The sequence below is a fragment of the Cololabis saira genome, chromosome 12 (genome assembly GCF_033807715.1).
Source record: "Cololabis saira isolate AMF1-May2022 chromosome 12, fColSai1.1, whole genome shotgun sequence".
In the NCBI taxonomy this organism is placed as follows: domain Eukaryota; kingdom Metazoa; phylum Chordata; class Actinopteri; order Beloniformes; family Belonidae; genus Cololabis; species Cololabis saira.
The window spans coordinates 3,000,661-3,011,865 of NC_084598.1; the positions used below are offsets into that span (position 1 = coordinate 3,000,661).

General features: G+C 41.8%; 1 protein-coding gene across 5 annotated transcripts in view; it reads right to left on the reverse strand.

Moving 5' to 3' along the window:
* Positions 1–9,322, reverse strand: part of src (v-src avian sarcoma (Schmidt-Ruppin A-2) viral oncogene homolog) — a 52,382-nt gene extending 43,060 nt beyond the window's left edge. For all 5 annotated transcript variants that reach the window (XM_061735183.1, XM_061735181.1, XM_061735182.1 and 2 more), the window contains exon 1: positions 8,993–9,322. The gene's annotated coding sequence lies outside the window, so the exon portion shown is untranslated. The remainder of the gene's footprint in view (positions 1–8,992) is intronic.
* Between the last annotated feature and the right edge of the window lie 1,883 nt (positions 9,323–11,205).

The window sequence follows — 11,205 nt, forward strand, 5'->3', positions numbered from 1 at the left end:
AAGACTCACACTGATACAGGGATGGGCGGTATGGACTAAAACATTTATCACAGTAATTTCTGGCATTTATCCCGATAACGATAAAAATGACGATAGAAAAAAATACCAATTCAACTTCATCTTTGTAACTATAAATCTATCTCCACATTCAGTCTTTGGAGCCAAATCACTGCTCTAAAAGATACTAAATACTAAACTACACCAATTAAATTGAATTAATAAAAACCAATTAAATGAGTTACACCTGTACTGCAAAACTGGAATGACTCAGATCCTCCATGTTTGTTACACAAACACGTATCAACGGGAATTTATCTTTCTTTCTTTCTTTCTTTCTTTCTTTCTTTCTTTCTTTCTTTCTTTCTTTCTTTCTTTCTTTCTTTCTTTCTTTCTTTCTTTCTTTCTTTCTTTCTTTCTTTCTTTCTTTCTTTCTTTCTTTCTTTCTTTCTGGCTCATTTCCTTCCTTCCTTCCTTCCTTCCTTCCTTCCTTCCTTCCTTCCTTCCTTCCTTCCTTCCTTCCTTCCTTCCTTCCTTCCTTCCTTCCTTCCTTCCTTCCTTCCTTCCTTCACAAAAACACAACTGATACAAAAGTCTCTAGAGCTACACAGGTTTCTTTTCTTTTCTTTTCTTTTCTTTTCTTTTGTTAATTAAACCTGTACAGTGCTTGATTCCATCACACACGCACGCACGCACGCACGCACGCACGCACACACACACACACACACACATCAGGACATCCAGCCTACACCATCAACTTCCCAGCTCACTAAACCGTCTCCTCAGCAACTATTTTGACACAAGCTTGGCTTTAAGAGCCATTATATGCATTGGCACCTAACAAATATAGTTAGTAGAAGGTAAACATGCTGTATCTTGACACAATACAAATGCCAAATGTGTTAAAAGTAAAAAGAAAAAAGGTAAATCTGATGGTGACAAATCACGAGGCTTGGCAAAGTAATCACTGAGCCATAACCCGCTGCTGCTTTAGTTGTTTATTTTATTACTTTTTATTCCAAAAACCCAAATTCATAACACTTAATGTGGAGGCAAAGAATGTGAGTCCACAGCGCATGTTCGTAGGTCCAGGCACTTTCCCCTCCAGCCCATCAGCGTGCAGGAGCAACACCTCACCATCACTACAGCATACTGTACACCAGGTTCATCACTTCAGGTGCTCATTTATGATGGATTAAGTTACCAATGTCATTAGTTTGAGCAGTGAAAACACAAGTTACATACAGGACTGTGATTTTCTGTAATGCAATTGCAAAAACAAAAATGTCATACATTCTGGATTCATTACAAATCAACTGAAATATTGCAAGCCTTTTAATGTTTTAATATTGCTGATCATGGCTTACAGCTTAAGAAAACTCAAATATCCTATCTCAAAAAATTAGAATATTCTGGGAATCTTAATCTTAAACTGTAAACCATAATCAGCAATATTAATATAATAAAAGGCTTGCAATATTTCAGTTGATTTGTAATGAATCCAGAATGTATGACATTTTTGTTTTTTTCATTGCATTACAGAAAATAATGGACAAATGAGTGAATCTTACTAAATAAAACAATCTAACAAGCTGCTGTGTGGCATTTTTGCTTCATCAGTTACTACAGTTATAAGGAGTAGAGTAACAAAAAGATGTAAGAAAGTGAGAATTCATGTTGAGTACCACATCTTTGTATACATCTTTCTTCAGGAATTTCTCTGGTTTCATTAAGATTATAAGATGTGTGTGCTTCTGGAAGGATGGAGAGCTTCACATTTTACAAGCAGTGGAGTACTTTGGGGGGAGCAACGCACTCTTCCCGGCATCTCATCATACCGAGCAGGCTCACGCAGCTGCGCCTACACAAAGCCACACATAGAAGAATCCTTTTAAATGCCAAGGACGCTTTTCCTGTCACCAGAAATGCGCGCAGAGCGATGGGAATGAGGGTGTGAGAGTGATCACTTTCCACAGAGGCAACAGTGGGAGGATTGAGGGGAGATGGGTGGTCTGTGTCACCCTGGCCTGTTCCCAGAGCACAGCGGCAGGAAGTGGCCGGGGATCCTGGGAGGATACAAGCCCTCCTCTGTTCGTCAGTATCAAACCACTATCAGATACTTCATTCAATCGGCCGGCCGATGGAGGAGGAACCTCTGACTGAGAGCTCGGAGCATCGGGACGCCTCGGCTCTGTATCCCTAACTCCAGTACTGGAGGTGAGGGGGGTGAGGGGGGATGAGGAGGGATGAGGAGGGATGAGGGGGGATGGGATCCCCCCTGAAATAAAAACGGTCCAAATCATCCCCCCTGTAAAACTGCCATCCCTCCTTTCCATCCTTTATGTCATTTCATCAATGAATGTGGTTTTACTGCTATTTCAACATTTAGAGTCATCACCAGAAAAATTACTTATTTGACAATTTTCACCTGTTTCAAGTACATTTTCACTTGAAATAAGTAGAAAAATCTGCCAGTGGAACAAGATTTATCTTCTCATTACAAGCAAAAAAAATCCTGTTCCACTGGCAGATTTTTCTACTTATTTTAAGTGAAAATCTACTTGAAACCGGTGAAAATTGTTGTTTTTTCCAGTGATGAGTCTTGTTTTAAGTGTAATTAGATTTTACTAAAATGAGACGTTTTAACTAGAAATAAGACAAATATTCTTGTTAAGATTGTGAGTTTTTGCAGTGATCCATGTTACTTATCATGTGAAGGACAGAGTCATATTGATAAGTTCAGAAAAGTGTTTTTTATTGTTGTGTTTTGATGTATTTGATGTAAGCCCAGTGGATATTTAAAGCTTACAGAAGGCTGCATTTAACTGCTGCTATGTCATTCCTGCAGTATTTCTGCAGGTGTTTTGGTCACTGCTATTATTTGTAATATATTATATTATTTGTAATCAGCACAAATTATCTGTCCCCATATGATAAAATCCACCATCCCCCCTGATTTTATTTTACAACTCCAGTACTGGTTACATCCTCACTAGTCCATGCTCTTTACTGGACTGAACATGGGAAGGAAGCAGAGCAACCTTTAAGCTGATGGCACGTCCACAATACAGCAGATAATAGTACCACAGTCTCAACTCTCAAGCCCAAACCGAGGAACAAAAACACACACAAAAAGTAGGCCAGTGAAGCAAAAAGCTTAAGTAGAAAAATAGAAATCAGACAACAGAGAAGCAGTTTCCCTGGATGGTGTGAGACAGGGAGGAAGAGCGGGAGAACAGGTGGTGCCAGCATTCCCATGCTCAGCCATATGCCCTCGTATGAAACTGGACACTAATTAGCAGCAAATCTGGGCCAGAGCAACAGACGTTTAGTGTCTGCAACATGAAATATTCAGAGGCCTTGATCAGCAGGAAGCCATGACAAATCTCAAGTCCTGTTTTAGTGCACGTGTTCCTTTTCTCTTGATCTCCTGCTGGAGAACACTGCACCGATGTTTTGACACGCTGAAGAGGGCTGGATGAGTAAGAGAAACGTGCCTTTGCCCTCACTTTCCTCTCTCCCCCGGGGACTCCAGCGGCGGCGTGTTCCAGCACAGCAGAGATCCACCACCAGACATGTTTCATCCCTGTTGCTCGGGCCAAAGGGCTCGTTTCTTCTTTACAGTATCACATACAATATGTTTACAGTCAGAGCTCAATGCCAATTAATCCCCGTTTGACCTAAGGGAAACTGGGACACTCGCAATATCAAAGGCTGAACTCAGTAAACCGCCAGCGAGAGTGAAATCTGTTCAATGCCGCTGTTCACTTTGATTCGGTGCAGTTAAAACCAGTTATACACGCCATCACCAAAACGCTTACCATAACTGAAGCGCTTATGAAAAGCTCATTTTAAACTGGACCTATTATGAAAAACAGGTTTTCTCTGTCTTTAACATATATAAAGTGGTCTCCCCTCAGCCTGACAACTCAGAGAAGGAGGAAAGCAACCAAATTCTGCAGTGTCTGTACAGCCGCCCGGATGAGCCGTCCAGTGTCATGTGGATCTACTAGCCAATAAGAATCTGCTCCCGTCGTTACGTAACGACAGGAGCAGATTTCCATAGGTCTCCTCCGCTGCTGAAACCACGCCCACAACTCTCTCCGCCGGCCGGAGCGTCCGCCATTGTTCAGCAGCGGCGGCTGTTTCCACAGCGAGGGGACAGTGAAAATTAGGTTAAGTATGATCTTTGCATGGGCTAAGTATTAAGCTCAGCTCCGGTGTTACTCCGTGTTACGGAGCTCTATTAGTACCGTAATACATTTCCTTCTGTTTATGGTTTCAGATCTTCCAAGCACCTGAATCTGTTCAACGACACCTTCAGAAGACGCACGGTCCTTCCTTGAGCCAGCAATAGTGCATACATGTTATTTATATACAACTTATGTTTTATTTTTTTAACAATAAAGTTGCCATTTGTGAACATTCAGTGTTGTGATTTCTTTACAGTTAACATGATTAATTTGTCTTGTAACATAAGAAATGAAATGATGAGGAATCGGAGTAAAGAACTGTGGTGTACCTGTTTAGAATTCAATTAAATCTTCCTGTGTGAATTAGTGTGAAGACGAGGTGACCCGTTCCCCCTTCAGGGAACTAAAGGCTGATTTATGGTTCCGCGTTTCACCAACGCAGAGCCTACGGCGTAGGGTACGCGTCGATTTAACGCAGAACCGTAATTCAGGCTGTAAGATCCGTTTACACCGTGTCATAACTGCATAAGAGCGTCCAACTATCGCGTCGAGCTGCGTGACATCGGACGCTCTCTGTCCACACTGAAACCGTTAAACTCTCTCTGTCCACACTGAAACCATTAAACTCTCTCTGTCCACACTGAAACCGTTGAACTCTCTCTGTCCACACTGAAACCATTAAACTCTCTCTGTCCACACTGAAACCGTTGAACTCTCTCTGTCCACACTGAAACCATTAAACTCTCTCTGTCCACACTGAAACCGTTGAACTCTCTCTGTCCACACTGAAACCGTTAAACTCTCTCTGTCCACACTGAAACCATTAAACTCTCTCTGTCCACACTGAAACCGTTGAACTCTCTCTGTCCACACTGAAACCGTTAAACTCTCTCTGTCCACACTGAAACCATTAAACTCTCTCTGTCCACACTGAAACCGTTAAACTCTCTCTATCCACACTGAAACCGTTGAACTCTCTCTGTCCACACTGAAACCATTAAACTCTCTCTGTCCACACTGAAACCGTTGAACTCTCTCTGTCCACACTGAAACCGTTAAACTCTCTCTGTCCACACTGAAACCGTTAAACTCTCTCTGTCCACACTGAAACCGTTGAACTCTCTCTGTCCACACTGAAACCGTTAAACTCTCTCTGTCCACACTGAAACCATTAAACTCTCTCTGTCCACACTGAAACCATTAAACTCTCTCTGTCCACACTGAAACTGTTAAACTCTCTCTGTCCACACTGAAACTGTTAAACTCGTGGCCAGTTAGGACAATCCAATACAAAAAAATAAAGCAATGGAATTGATTTTGTCACTGAAGTTCGATCGCATCGGACACGCTTTAATAGTTTACGCAGCCGCTGCTCTTCTGCCCGGAGAGGCTTTGTTCCCTCCCCTGCTACATGCCATTCAAGCAGCCAATCAGCGCAGAGCCTCATTATCATAGCCCCGCCCCCTCAGAATCCCTCACAGAAAAAGGAAGCTAGAAGCGGTAAAAATAAAGACATGGCCCAGAGGCTGAATTTCTGATTTATGTAGAATAAACAATCTTTTGATTGTTTTTAAGACATTCAAGGCCTGTGTAAAATATACATTAAATGCCATAATAGGTCTCCTTTAAAGCCCACTCTCCTCGTTGTTGTTTTTTTTACATCTTTGTGCATCGGTGCATACAAGGTGATTTCTGAAACTGGAAGTGACCTGTCTGGAAGCAACTGATTCTCTCAGGACTGACAGCTGAGGAAACAAACAGTTCATTGATGCGAGGCCCAGCGTATCTCCCCGACACACAGATCCCGCCTGTATCAAAGAAACAAAGCCGCCGGTCCTCAGCCATGCTGCCAATTAGCAGGAATTTTGGCCTTAAGAGCCACTTTCTTTCTACCAATCTCACTGGAGCTGACACAAACATCTCAAGGCATTCATGAGATTCCAAGGAGCATTAGGTCCCCTCTGTGCTAGCATGTATGATGGACACCCCTTTGATAAAGAAACCTCTCAGTCATCAGCTGGTTCAATCTTTGATGACCAAGAACCAAGTTATTAGCTTATGAAACAGGAGTTATTAGGGCCCGAGCACTTACAGTGCGAAGGCCCTATTATATCTGTAGGAATTATTTTTTTATTCTTCTTTATCCTTTCTTCTGACGAAAGGAGGGCCTTTTTTCCCCCTAAACGTGCGCCAAAAGTCACCAAATTTTGCACGCAAGCCAGGCCTGGTGAAAAATGTGATATTTAATGGTTTGCATAAATAGAAAACTTTGTGCTTCAAGCCCCACAATACGGTTTGACGTACATGCACGGAAATTGGTACACACCTGTATCATGTCGCAACTTAAAGAAAAGTCTCTTGGCGCCATGGCCGAAACCCAACAGGAAGTCTGCTATTTTGAATTAATCCTGTAATTTTGGCGCAATTTATGCCATTCCTTCAGCAGTTAATACGGCCCGAACCGTAACGTGCAACCAGGTGTGTTATACATCAAAATGTGGGTCTCCATCCTGCGACGATGCGCATTACTTTTCTCTTTCAAAAGCGTTACCGTGGCGACGCTAGACGCCAAAAAGCGCGCCCCCCCCCCTTCATCTGATTGGTCCATATTTGATAGTTCCCCAAAGGTCGCCAAATTTGGCACGCAAGCCAGGCCTGGCGATAAATTTGATATTTCATGGTTTGCATTAATGGGCGTGGCCTAACGGCTCAACAGCGCCCCCTAGAATACTTTTCTCTGCCATAACTTTTGAATGGTTTGACATAGAGAGTCGTGGGTGGTGTCAGCGGACCCTGTATTGAGTCCTTGACCTTCATTGGCCTGAATTAGCCCCGCCCCTTCTTCTGATTGGTCGATATTTCATAGTTCCTATTTTCTGCCATAACTTTTGAGTGGTTTGACATAGGAAGTCGTGGGTGGTGTCATGTCTGATATGCTTATGGGGGCGCTGGGGCCTGTTCATCGCTGCTTGCAGCTTTAATTAGTACTGACTCTGCAGGAGGTGGCGGTTGTTATCCTGACCTCCGTACCGTTTAATTAGAAATCAAAATTAGGTTAAACGTATGATAAAAACAGACAATCTCTACACATGCACTGAACTGTTTATGCACAAGAAAGTCCCATCCTGAGCACCAGTTTATGTGACACTGATCTGATATTAAGCACCAGCATATTGAGTCTAATGGAAATAATATGTTTTTTCTGCCTGCTGCTAAACACACTAATGCTTTTGGAAAAAATAAAATAAGATAAAATCCCCCTGGTGGAAATCTGTGAAGGATTACCCATATGCACTACCGATAATCAAATGTAATAGCGATCTTATTTCCATCTAAAGTCCGCTGATGGTGCTTTCAAACCAGTCTTTAGAAAAAGGTTTCAGATTTCTGAATGGATTACTGTAATGAGGGGGAAAAATGCTGAGGGTTCACATGAATATTTAGGTTTAAGGCAGATCAAAAAGCTGTTAGACTACCCCGGTGCCATGGCAGGTTTAGATGTTGAGAGATCAGGGCCATGGAAACTATTATAGTTCAGCTGTCATGATGTCGTGTCATCTTGAGCAACCGGAGAGACTCATACTTAGGTGTCTGAGAGAAAAACTCGTCTAGACGCTAAAGCAGGTTTAATTTTCTCCATAAATGACAGCAGGTCCTGGGTGAGCAGCCAGGCCAGCTGTGTACAGTATACTAAAACATATTCCCAGAATCCAGATCATGGCTTTTCCTCCACATCCTGCAGACCACAGCCTATAATAACTGTGAGCTCTTTACATTTCTCCCATTCTTACTTGCACCACATTACATTACAGTCAATATTTGGACACCTGAGTCATACTGAGTGGGCGAGACTATACTAACGATAATATAACATGCATTTATTTAGTTAAAGTGCGTGGGATGCTGGGAAAAGAAACTGTTAGGGAACAAAAGTAAATGGTAAAACTGTGTACTATTCTCTCAGGATGCCTAAATCAGAACAGTCAGGTACCTTAAGTGGCCATTTCAAGCCTTATAGGTGAGTTTCAGTTAGTGTGGAGCAGGTTTGAGGCGACACGTCTCTTCAAATCCGGTGTCCTGCCAAAAAGTGATTGCCTGCCACTGCCAGAATCAATTTCTACCCTGAAAATTGGTCTTTTTACCTGCTAAAAATTGATTGAAGGCCAAATACAGTTAATGAAAGGTTGTTTCTACCTAAATATGATTTGATCTCACCTTTGAGCTTCATAATATAAACACTAGAGCTCACAGGATTGCTTTGAACTCTTTTAAAGGACCATTACAACACAAAATAGGCATTTTCACCTGCCAGAAATTGATTGAAGGCCAAATGCAGTTAATGAAAAGTTGTTTCTGCCTAAATATGACTGGATCTCATTCTTGAGCTTCATAATCTGAAAATCTGACATTTTAGCCAGACCAGAAATCAGATTCTGGCAGTCAATCACTTTTTGGCACGACAGGATTCACTGGCTGGAGAGGTTTCCAAGTGTGTGGCCTATTTTCACACACAATTAAAGGCTTCCCTGCTTGTTTCCCCCTCTTCTAAATCAAACAGGGGCAACAAAGCCTCTGATATTCACTGACATGATTACTTTTTCCCAAATTACGCAGCGTAAGTTACGCAGAGGTTGAATGTTGACTCTGGAACAGCCAGGACAGCCGAGCTTTTGTCCTGGCCAGTTTGGGCTCTACCTAACCCCTCATTCATGTTTTATGGAGATGTGTCTGTGATCGTGGTGGGGATGGTGCTGGGACCTGGAGTTTGGCTCCCACCCCCGCCGCGCATGCATCAGCCTTACCGGAGACGCGCGGCCGGCGCTGCTGTCGGGCTGGCTGCTGCTGGAGCCGAACCCGCAACCTCTGCAACCTCTGCAACCTCTGCAGCCTCTGCAACCTCCACGGATCCCCAGGGCAGGGCTTCACAGTATCCACGGATCCCCGCTGCAGGCAGGTCTTCACCAGGGACGGATCACATCCACGGATCTCCCGTTCAGCTGGACGGGCAGCCCGGAGAGATCATGACGGAAACCTGCGGGACCTGCGGGATCAATGATCATCCAACATTCATCCAACATTCACACGAGCTGAGGGGGAGAGGAGGCTCTGACTGCACTCTGACTGCTCTCTGACACACACCCAGGCAGGCAATCACACACAAACACACACAGGGCGCACTGGCGCAACACTCAAGGCTGATTTATGGTTCTGTGTTAAATCGACGCAGCCCTGCGGCGAAGGGTACGCGGCGACGCGCACCGTACGCAACGACGCCCTGCGTTGGTCTAACGCGGAACCATAAATCAGCCTTCAGTCTCGCACCAGATCAGGATCAAAACAGAGGCGTGTGACGTCAGAGCAGATGGGCGGAGCCTGGGAGGCGGCTCGAGCTGTGATTGGCCAGACGGGCTTTGCATGGTTGTTTTTTATTTTTTATTTTTTATTATTGACAGATATACAGGACTGTCTCAGAAAATTAGAATATTGTGATAAAGTCCTTTTTTTTCTGTAATGGAATTAAAAAAACAAAAATGTCATACATTCTGGATTCATTACAAATCAACTGAAATATTGAAAGCCTTTTATTATTTTAATATTGCTGATTATGGCTTACAGTTTAAGATTAAGATTCCCAGAATATTCTAATTTTTTGAGATAGGATATTTGAGTTTTCTTAAATTGTAAGCCATGATCAGCAATATTAAAAAAATAAAAGGCTTGCAATATTTCAGTTGATTTGTAATGAATCCAGAATTTATGACATTTTTGCATTACAGAAAATAAAGGACTTTATCACAATATTCTAATTTTCTGAGACAGTTCTGTATACAGAAAAGGTACAAAACTTCAGGCAAAGATACATTTACAATTATTTGTAGGCTTGAGGTTTAAGGAGGAAAAATAAATAAAAACAAAAGATCAGGAAATATATTTTTCACATAGGCTTCTTGTTTTAACCACTTTGGGGTTTATGCTCTGTTTAAAACTGTCTAAATACGATATGAATATATCTTTGAGAACAATTATGTTTGGACGTTGACTAGCAAATTATTACAGTGAATATGATATTTAGTTCATATTTAGTTTACTTCCACACCGTGTGAAGAAACTAATCTTCACAACCGTTTCTTTGATTAAAAATAAAATAAATCACAAATTGATTTCCAATGCTGACCTTCAAGCCTTTTAACAAAGGGTTAAATTACATAGCCCATAACCGTTGCCATGATTAAAACTTCAACTATATCTAAAAGTACGCGAGAAAATGAAGCTTTGATTCTAATATGTTGTTTTATTTTGCGGCTGTCTGATTAAAAGAAAGGAAAACAGGAACTGCTTTTCTCTTTATCCCGACCAGCTCTTTTGTTGGCACTTTGTTTCCACCTAGTGTTGAAATGAAGTAAGACAAAGCCCCAGATCTGGAATGAGTTATTCTTTTATTTATTTTTATTAACTTCTGCCTAAGAAGTAATATCAGTAAGTGTTAGAAATTAAATTTTACGCTGAATTTTACTTAACACAGCAACAAAATCTACATCTTCATTAGGTGATTCAAAAGTTGAGGTAAGTCAATATACCTGATACTCTGATTAAACATTTGACTTTGAAACACCTGTGCAATCCCCCCCAAAAAAGGAGCCTACTTACATTTTTTTCAACATTTTAAGAAGAAAAATAGTGTGGAAATCTCATTGGAGGATATGTTATGTTGTATGTCATGTAAAACAAAAAGTAGGATAACTCTGCCATGTGAACTCTGTGTCCTGGACTGAGGGAGAATAAAAGGAAAACAATTTGACTGCAACAATATGAACAAAACACAGAATTAGTGTTACTTAAAAATAACAACTACAGTAATTTTAGCACAGCACGGCTATCTTCAGATATACTCCAGAACTGCACATGAAAGCTCTGAGAAGGAACGATTAACACACCATAATTGCAGATTCTGACTGTGGCAGAGAGTAAACCATTAAGTCCAACATAAATTTAAGAGATTGTGTAGCTATTCTGA